The sequence below is a fragment of the Oncorhynchus keta genome, chromosome 26 (assembly GCF_023373465.1).
Source record: "Oncorhynchus keta strain PuntledgeMale-10-30-2019 chromosome 26, Oket_V2, whole genome shotgun sequence".
Lineage (NCBI taxonomy): Eukaryota > Metazoa > Chordata > Actinopteri > Salmoniformes > Salmonidae > Oncorhynchus > Oncorhynchus keta.
In genome coordinates, this window is record NC_068446.1 from 5,369,438 (window position 1) to 5,380,341 (window position 10,904).

The following is a 10,904-nucleotide window of genomic DNA, read 5'->3' on the forward strand; positions in this document are numbered from 1 at the left end:
AAATGATGTTGAACCAACGTGGAATAGACGTTGATTTGACATCTGTGCCCAGTGGGATTGGCCTGCAGGACCCCAAACTGATTCAAATGTACAATGCATCAGTCAGATAATCGATTCAAACATTAGGAATCACTGGTTCATTAATGTTCAGTTGTGTAAAGTACTGAAATAACAATATTTTGAAGAACTACCTAAGTTGTTTTTTTAAGGTTATCTGTACTGAACTATTTATATTTTTGACAATTTTTACTTTTACGTCACTACATTCCTAAAGAAAATAATCTACTTTTTACTCAATACATTTTCACTGGCATCCAATTTAGCAGGACATGAAAATGGTCTAATTCATGCACTTATCAAGAGAACATCCCTAGTCATCTTTACTGCCTCTGATCTGGAGGACTCACTGAACAGAGAACATCCCTAGTCATCTTTACTGCCTCTGATCTGGAGGACTCACTGAACAGAGAACATCCCTAGTCATCTTTACTGCCTCTGATCTGGGTGACTCACTAAACACACATGCTTCATCTGTAAATGATGTTTGAGTGTTTGAGAGTGCCCCTGGCTATGAATAATACAAATAAAATAAAAAATACAATTGTGCCATTTGGTTTGCTTATAATTATAAGTAATTTGAAATGATTTATACTTGTACTTTTGATACTTAAGTATATTTAAAACCAATGACTTCCTTTTATTTTAGTAATTGTATACTAATGAATCTTTACTTTTACTCAAGTATGACGATTGGGGACTTTTACCACCGCTGCTAACATTTTGTCCTCAAATGACTTTCTTCTGAAAATACCTCTCATCTTCTGTGACAACTTCGTCCTCTCCTTCAGTGTCGAACGAAGCATGTAATTATGTGATCTTTGCATGTCGAACTACCCCAGGCAATATCAAATATCAATCAGTAGCCGAGTCAAACTGTGCGGTTTCGCACGCTGTCCAACGAGAGGCAGGCCTATTCCTGATCTGGGAAATCTGAGCGTCACCTTCAGCATTCAAATGTTTTGTAAAATGGCTTGAGCAATATTAGGCTTCATTAGTTGCGTGACAACCAATTCAATTTGCTCTGTTGTTTTTGATCAAATGCGCTGTTGAATCTTTTGTTTTACCGGAATAAAAGTAAACTAAGCTATGGTTGGGGACACAAGTCTCATCTCGCTATAGGTAGGCCACATTCTGATTGGGCCTTACATTAGATTTTATTTTAATTGTTCAGGTTCACCATCAGCAATAGTTTTAGTAGTTTTGCTTTAAACAATCAGTATATCTATATGTGGTCATTAGATATACAGGCTAAAGGTGATAATTTCATAACAAGGACTGCATTGTCAAAGCAGGAGAAGAAGAGAATCTCACTCAGTCTGTCAAAACATTGCCACACCCACCCCCCAATTTATAGTGTGGTGGTAGATGCCCAGTTTCCCTTATGGCTCAGCTCAGGTGCCTACATACACCATAGACATATACATCATATTTATATATACACACACACACATAGAAGTCTGCTCAGACAGATCCAGCTCAGAGATGTGCCCAGCTCATGAGCTCCATCAGCAGCAGATTTTAAATTTAGAATGGAATAATGAATATGATTTCACAACAAATGTTAGCGCATCGATTCATATCACGCCCGAACCAAATGGCATCGATTCGTTTCTCTAATCAAACCGAATAGTACCGAATTGTTTCAAACTGAAACGGTATCATTCCTGTATGGTATCAGAGACCATGTATCTAGACACGCATTGAACTGCCTTGAAAGGGAAAGATGTACATCCCTAGACAGTAACCCTTCTACTGCTGGGTCAGAGAGGGCTGCAGAGCTGCTCACCTCCAAGGGGAAACAGGAGGAGTTGCTGCTCTCTGGGTTTCTAATTTCACTTAGCCGCCAAGCTAGGCTTAAATAACGCACACAAGGAAATGACCTGCTTAGACATTGTTGAAGTGCTGCTGTAGAGGAAGAGAGGGAAAGTGTCTGAGTCAGTTGGAGGGTTTTTAGGACAAATCCTCTATTACCCTCAATTGGTATATTTTGGGGGAGGGACACTTTAAAGGAAAGCAGACCCAGTTGCATGAAAATGTGTTTCTTTGAGATTCTGGATCTTTTAAAAAAAATATTTATTTAGATTTTTACAGAAGAATATAACCAGACCCCCCTATTTCCCTTCTCTTTAACTACATCAGAACATGCCTTTGAGATGAAGCCAATTCCCAGTTGACGCCATTGCTATTTCTGTCTGTATTTAAGACAGTGCCTCAAGCTTTAGTCCATGGGCCAGACCCCCAAATGTGGGCCGTCGGACTCACTTGGGCTGATGATGTCTCATTGGGATTTTCTTGAAGGTCTATGTCCCGAGAGTTGGAACACGTGTGATAGCAGTGCGGTAATGGCAGCTTTCTCTGGGGTATCGCTCTTTCTTTCATCCCTCCATCCCAATAATTTTCCCCATAGGGATTTGACCCTATGACAAACAATGTCAGTATACAACACACATGCCCTTTAATCATAAAGTGTATCATTGGGAAGCTTAGATTCACACCTATCCATCAGACACGTTTACCGAATGTGGATTCATGCATTAACCCAACAGAAGCCTTTTCCCAATATGGCCGCCAAACAACTCAATTAGGTCTCATAGGAACCATTTTGCATCACCATACCTGTATGAAGATATCATTGTAGTATTTCACTCTCAACAGTTTCCTGTGTGTATCAAGAATGGTCCATCACCCAAAGGACATCCAGACAACTTTACACAACTATGGAAAGCAATGGCGTGGTGCATTGGAAGCATTGGGGCTCCCGAGTGGCGCAGCGATCTAAGGCACTGCATCTCAGTGCTAGAGGAGTCACTATAGACACCCTGGTTCGATTCCAGGCTGTATGACAACCAGCTGTGACTGCTCGTCATCAACGTATTAGGTTAAAACATAATGGCATTCCTATGGAATTTGACAAGTTTCTATCCCTCTGTTTTATGATAACAGTTAATAAGATAACGTTGTATATCATTTAATCACGAATATTTACATGTATGAATCCATTTTGGGCTGAAGCTGTCTAGTAGTGTGCGTCGTCTAGCGTTAGCGTAGTGTGTTTATCGAAGTGTTTACAAAAGGACTATTGAGATACTTAACTAACGTTACATGACATTTGTGTCAGTTGGCAACTAAAAGAGATGCTGCATAGCTGGCTCTAGCTGAATGGGCAAAGCTAGCTCCATTGACTCACTATTACTGACAGTCATGTCATGTTAGCTATCTACAGAGTCACTTGTGGCTTGCCTTTCATTTCGCTCAAACGAGACCGCGAAACTGCGCATCTCCTGCGGTTCGTGGCATGGCATGCACAGCAAACCCCGAACTCCCCTTTCGCGGGGATTCGCTCTTAAGCTTTCTTCCTCGCTTTTAGGGGCATATACCCACATGGGTGATTGAAAGATGAACTGAGGTCCACAATCAGTTCATCTTTGTGGTAATGCACCGTAAAGTTGGTTGCCAACCTTCATATGAAGTCCAAAGAAAAAAAAGCAGCCTGAAGGAAGGAGGGGAGATGATGAGAAACTAATTTGGTTTACCGTTTTATCTGTGGATGAATTGTCGGAGTAGTGGACCTTGTGCATTTCAGGTGAAATAACAACCCAATGTTTATATCCCAGGACAAATGAGCTAGCAACAGTAAGCTAGCTAGCTCTATTGCCATACATGTTTAATGTTTTTTGACCTGTTCCCAAATTAATATATTTGGTTCAGAGTTTGTTTTGATATTTCAACCTGCGTGTCCTGATCGCGCCAGGTGTGGGTGAACAAAACAACTTGTGCGCGATGGCGTGCATGCGGTTTGGCCAGTATGTAATGCTGTGGTATTATGCATTCATCACTGGGCCTCTGATTACAGGTACAGATCTAATATTAATCCATGCACCTACAGCCACTTCAAAAAGCCCATAGAGGATATGAGCTCTCTCTCTCTGTCCATATTCAATATTTCCCTCCTCTGTGAATAATGCAGAAGGAGCTTTGTTCACTTCCCACTTAACTAGCAGGAAATGAGTAATTGTCTATGATGGAGAGGCAAGAGAGAAAGCGAGAGAGATAGAGAGAGAGAGAGAGAGAGAGAGAGAGAGAGAGAGAGAGAGAGAGAGAGAGAGAGAGAGAGAGAGAGAGAGAGAGAGAGAGAGAGAGAGAGAGAGAGAGAGAGAGAGAGAGAGAGAGAGAGAGAGAGAGAGAGAGAGAGAGAGAGAGAGAGAGAGAGAGAAGAGAGAGAGATAGAGAGAGAGAGAGAGAGAGAGAGAGAGAGAGAGAGAGAGAGAGAGAGAGAGAGAGAGATAGAGAGAGAGAGATTCAGATCTGGCTGATGTAAAACCATGTCCATTACTGAGAGTTAACACATTCTTCTTCCAGTAGAGGGAAGACGTATAAATCTTCATGGAACGGCAGCCAGTTGTAAAAAAAAAATGTTTTCAACAGAATGTAGTCATTTAGCAGACACTTACAGGAGCAATTACCATTAATTGCCTTGCTCAAGGGCACATCAACATTTTTTTTCACCTAGTTGGCTCGGGGATTCGAACCAGTGACCCTTCTGTTCCTTAACTGCTAGGCGACCTGCCACAGTTTTTATGACATGTATTGGAGGTGTGATGAATAGTTTGTGCCAATAGAGGTATTAAGCTCTCCGAGGTGGAGACATTTTTCGTTGGTGTTATCATCGCCTCCAAGCTTTCCTCTTTCAGAAACAAATGAATACAAGAACTGAAAAGTCTCAACCAAAGGATCATAATAGTGAAGACCGGCAGGAGATACTCTCTCAACCCATTTATGTCATCGCAATATTACCACTTCACCAAAAAGGCTGACTGGTCCACTCCGCCATCATGACACCACTTCATTACTGTAAAATAAAAACTCCCTGGGTACAATTAGCTCCTCTCTAAATACCATAAAACTTTTAGCACATAAACTCCATAGGTGTTCCTGCTATACAGTAGATCAGTCAGATAGATAGATGGTGGTGCACACAGAAAGTTACAGCTACATCCAAAGCACATTTATTAAATGCTTGTCCTCCTCAGTGTTATCAGATGTGCTTGTCCTCCTCAGTGTTATCATATGTGAGCACTTACAGCTTGTGAAGTGAACTGGCTACATGATTTCCTGTTAACGGCAGGTGAGCTGAATAACTACCCATCATAAGGCTATTCACAAACCTTTGTATTCATTTACTAGTATTCCTTTTCTGTGATAATGTCACTCTTCTTGAGATACATACAGTTGAAGTCGGATGTTTACATACACTTAGGTTGGAGTCATTAAAACTCGTTTTTCAAACACTCCACAAATTTCTTGTTAACAAACTACAGTTTTGGCAAGTCAGTTAAGACACCTACTTTGTGCATGACACAAGTCATTTTTCCAACAATTGTTTACAGACAGATTATTTCACTTATAATTCACTGTATCACAATTCCTGTGGGTCAGAAGCTTACATACACTAAGTTGAATGTGCCTTTAAACAGCTTGGAAAATTCCAGAAAAGGATGTCATGGCTTTAGAAGCTTCTGATAGGCTAATTGACATCATCTGAGTCCATTGGAGGTGTACCTGTGGATGTATTTCAAGGTCTACCTTCAAACTCAGTGCCTCATTGCTTGACATCATGGGAAAATCAAAAGGAGTCAGCCAAGACCTCAGACAAAAATGGTACGTACAATAGCACGCAAGTATAAACATCATGGGACCACGCAGCTGTCATACCGCTCAGGATGGAGACGCATTCTGTCTCCTAGAGATGAACATACTTTGGTGCGAAAAGTGCAAATCAATCCCAGAACAACAGCAAAGGACCTTGTGAAGATGCTGGAGGAAACAGGTACAAAAGTATCTATGTCCACAGTAAATCGAGTCCTATATCGACATAACATGAAAGGCCGCTCAGCAAGGAAGAAGCCACTGCTCCAAAACCGCCATACAAAAGCCAGACTATGGTTTGCAACTGCACATGGGGACTAAGATCGTACTTTTTGGAGAAAAGTCCTCTGGTCTGATGAAACAAAAATATAACTTTTTGGCCATAATGACCACCGTTATGTTTGGAGTAAAAAGGGGGAGGCTTGCAAGCCGGAGAACACCATCCCAACCGTGAAGCACGGGGGTGGCAGCATCATGTTGTGGTGGTGCTTTGCTACAGGAGGGACTGATGCACTTCACAAAATAGATGATATCATGAGGGAGGAAAAGTATGTGTATATATTGGAGCAACATCTCAAGACATCAGTCAGGGAGTTTTTGGCATAGGGAGCAGCATTTTCACTTTTGGATGAATAGCGAGCCCAGAGTGAACTGCCTCCTACTCTGTCCCAGATGCTAATATATGCATATTATTATTAGTATTGGATAGAAAACACTCTGAAGTTTCTAAAACTGTTTGAATGATGTCTGTGAGTATAACAGAACTCATATGGGAGGCAAAAACCTGAGAAAAATCCAACCAGGAAGTGGGACATCTGAGGTTTGTAGTTTTTCAAAGATTGGCCTACCGAATACACATTGAGATATGTATGAGGTTGCACTTCCTAGGGCTTCCACTAGATGTCAACCGTCTTTAGAAACTGGTTTGAGGATTCTACTATGAAGGAGGGGCTCATGAGACCTCTTTGAGTCAGTGGTCTGGCAGAGAGCCTTGCGCGCTCCCGACAGAGTTACTTCTCGTTTCAGTGCTTTTCTGAAGACAAAGGAATTCTCCGGTTGGAACATTATTGATGTTTTATGTTAAAAACATCCTAACGATTGATTCCTTACATCGTTTGACATGTTTCTAAAGGACTGTAACGGAACTTTTCGAGTTTTTGTCTGGATGAAGTGCCTGCGCCTCATGAAGATGGATTGCTGGGCTGAACACACTAACAACAAGTGGCTATTTGGACATAAATGACGGACTTAATGGAGAAGTCTATCTTTAATTCTGTGAATAACACTTGTATCTTTTATCAATGTTTATTATGATTATTTCTGCAAAATCACTGGATGTTTTGGAATGAAAACATTACTGCACGTAAGGCGCCAATGTAAACTGAGATTGTTGGATATAAATATGCACATTATCGAATAAAACATACATGTATTGTGTAACGTGATGACCTATGAGTGTCATCTGATGAAGATCAGCAAAGGTTAGTGATTAATTGTTTCTATATTTCTGATTTTTGTGACTCCTATCTTTGGCTGGAAAAATGGCTGTGTGTTTTTTCGACTTGGCTATGACCTAACATAATCATATGTAGTGCTTTCGCTGTAAAGCATTTTTGAAATCGGACACGATGGGTAGATTAACAAGATGGTTATCTTTCATTTGCTGTATTGGACTTGTTAATGTGTGAAAGTTACATATTTCAAAAAAATATTTTTGAATTTCGCCCACTGCCTTTTCAGAGGAATGTTGTCGAGGGGTTCCACCTGCCCTAGAAAGGTTAAAGCTTGGTCGCAAATGGATCTTCCAAATGGACAATGACCCCAAGCATACTACCAAAGTTGTGGCAAAATGGCTTAAGGACAACAAAGTCCATGTATTGGAGTGGCCATACCAAACCCCTGATGTCAATCCTATAGAAAATTTGTAGGCAGAACTGAAAAAGCGTGTGCGAGTAAGGAGACCTACAAACTTGATTCAGTTACACCAGCTCTGTCAGGATGAATGGGCCAAAATTCACCCAATTTATTGTGGGAAACTTATGGAAGGCTACCCGAAATGTTTTACCCAAGTTAAACAATTTAAAGGCAATGCTACCAAATACTAATTGAGTGTATGTAAACTTCTAACCCACTGAGAATGTGATGAAATAAATAAAAGCTGAAATAAATCATTCTCTCTACTATTAGTCTGACATTTCACATTCTTAAAATAAAGTGGTGATCCTAACTGACCTAAGACAGGGCATTTTTACTTGGATTAAATGTCAGGAATTGTGAAAAATTGAGTTTGAATGTATTTGGCTAAAGTGTATGTAAACTTCCGACTTCAACTGTATGTACATAGAGACAGAGTGTTGAACATCCATACCACCCCCGTCCCAGCCCCCAACCCAATGTACTGTAGTTCCAGGTTGCAGGGGCCCGACCCTCACTTTTGCCCCAGGCCAGGGGCCCCGATGTGGGGAGGAATGTAGGGGCTTAGTGGAACCAGACTTGGGGGTGTGGGCTAGGGAGAGGGGGAGAACGCTGTGCTCCGTCTCACCCCTGGAGCCCACAGCACAGCCAGATGGAACATATTAGCCAAGCCTCTGCCTCCATTCCAACAAGGAGATGGATGGATTAGAGTTAGTGGACCCTGCAATCTAGAGACTAGAGACAGGGGAAAGAAGGGAACATCATCCCTACAGGACACATAAAGGCTGATGCAACCCACAGAAAGGGGACATGAGAGGGACATTAAGCTGGCCGCAAGGACACAACAGGCTACAGTGACAGGAAATAGTTTGGTGAATCTTTTTTACATTCAAATAATTATTTAACAGAATGGTGCATATATTTGGTTGTTTTTACCTGTTAAACACACACACACACACACAGATCATGCTGATGGTGATATTTATAGAGAATGCAATGTAGGTAAAGTCACTAAAAGTGCAGACATTAAGTACACATGGAAAGGGTACACCTGACGGTCATTGTAAAGCATTTCCTTCTCCATCCACATGACACAGGAGGTCGTGGTGCTAATGACTGGAGCGGAAATCAGTGTAATGGTGTCAAATAGATCAAACACATGGTTCCATTTGCTCTGTTCCGGACCTTATTATGAGCCGTTCTCCCCTCAGCAGCCTCCATTGCCACATGATCTTGTACGGATCCTCCACATGAACTGCTGATCCAGCTCATCGTTTACAATAGGAAAAGTGAAATGGGGAAAGGAGTTTGAGTTTGATGTTTCCTCACCTGTCTGTCTTATTTTTTTTTTTTTAAACAAATCAAACTCCATCACTTGAAAGCCCTGATTGCTGTGGCCATTTTAAGTTGACAGGCTTGAAAATCTGTGCAGTCGTTTTGGCACAGTGACTCACTACCCAAACCAGATGCAACCGGTTTCAAGTGTTCAAGAGACGTCATGTGATCTCCTACTGCTATCAAGTGGAAGTTCTGGGATTCAGACAGGGGATATATTTACGTCAATGGATAGGTAGAGACTTCATCTTTCTCCTATGTATGTCATTCCTGTAAGACAAAATAAAAAGTGTTTCCTATGGGAATTTGCACATGTTTAGAGTGCCACCATCAAGTAAAAGAGCTGACTTTTCACCCTTTTCTTAAAAAATCCCTTTGGAACAGTTATTTGCAACATTTTATTTCAAACCTAGACTTTCAAATCTCTTATTTGGGGGTGTACTTTATAGGGGTAGTATACAATATTATGTGCCGTTTAGAAAATGCCACCAGAGGGCGCCAGAGTTTTATTGGCTCCCAAAGAAAGAAACAAGCAATTAGTAGATTATTACAGTTTTATTATAATTGTAACCTTTTTCAGAAAGTACCTAGTAAAACTAAGTGCTACCAGCATCTCTATGATGATGATAGTATTACACAGCCCAGTGAAAATGGTCTTAGTCATGAGCTGTAGTACATACCCTTCTTCTTGTCCTCTATACCCCAGAGTGACTCAGGAGGGGTCCTTTGTGCTCACTAACTGCAGTGTCATGGTACGGATTACCTTCCTCTGTCATTGACCCTGTTTTGCCTTCTTAAATGTCCTCCTTCCTGCTCATCCTTAAAGAGAATCCATCGTGTGTGTGTGTGTGTGTGTGTCAATGTCTGCCTTTTACTCTCCTTACACAGTTTTGTGTCCCTAACCCAAAAAGCCAGAACATTCCACAGTCACATTCCACCTGGAACTCTGTGTCCTAGGAGGCTTGATTGTTCTCTGAGCGTTCATTGCATTGTTCAATTGTCCGTTCACATGGACTTAACTGCAACCAAGGTCCTATTAAATTACTAGTATTGTGTTACAGGTGTTCTGAGCTCTCTGTTTTTGGTTATAAAGGAAGGAGTTTATTTAGTCAGGATTGGGTTAAACCTTTAAACATTCATACGTCATACAAACATTGAAGCGCCTAGCAGAGCGTTGGCCTAGCAGAGCGTTGGCCTAGCAGAGCGTTGGCCTAGCAGAGCGTTGGCCTAGCAGAGCGTTGGCCTAGCAGAGCGTTGGGCCAGTAAGCGAAACGTCATGTGGTTTGAATCCCCGAGCCAGCAAGGTGGAACAAAATCGACCATTCTGCTCTTAAGCAAGGCAGTTAACCCCCAACAACAACTGTGCTGATGACGTCAATTAAGGCAGCCCCCCCCCATTTCTCTGATTCAGAGGGGTTGGGGTAAATGCTTAAGACACATTTAGACTGCATCGCAGCGCTAGCTGTACCACCAGAGACTCCGGATTCGCGCCCAGGCTCTGTCGCAGCCGGCCGCGACAGGTAGGTCCGTGGGGCGACGCAAAATTGGCCTCGCTTCATCCGGGTTAGGGAGGGTTTTGCCGGTAGGGATATCCTTGTCTCATCACGCACCAGCGACTCCTGTGGCGGACCGGGCGCAGTGCACGCTAACCAGGTCGCCAGGTGCACGGTGTTTCCTCCGACACATTGGTGCGGCTGGCTTCCGGATTGGATGAGCGCTGTGTTAAGAAGCAGTGCGGCTTGTTTGTGTTGTGTTTCGGAGGACGCGTGGCTTTTGACCTTCGTCTCTCACGAGCCCGTACGGGAGTAGTAGCGATGAGACAAGATAGTAGCTACTAAAACAATTGGATACCACGAAATTGGAGAGAAAGGGGGGTAAAATATGTTTTTAAAGGAAAAAACAGAAGAAAACACAGACACATTTCGGTTGAATGCGTTCAGTTGTGCAAC

General features: G+C 42.1%; 1 long non-coding RNA gene across 1 annotated transcript; it reads right to left on the minus strand.

Annotated features, from left to right (window-relative positions):
• Positions 1-8,587: 8,587 nt before the first annotated feature.
• Positions 8,588-9,837, minus strand: LOC127912224 (uncharacterized). Its single transcript, XR_008081586.1, has 2 exons — positions 9,636-9,837; positions 8,588-9,225 (listed from the first exon to the last, which is right to left on the minus strand). It is a non-coding gene; the product is annotated as an uncharacterized LOC127912224 (long non-coding RNA).
• Between the last annotated feature and the right edge of the window lie 1,067 nt (positions 9,838-10,904).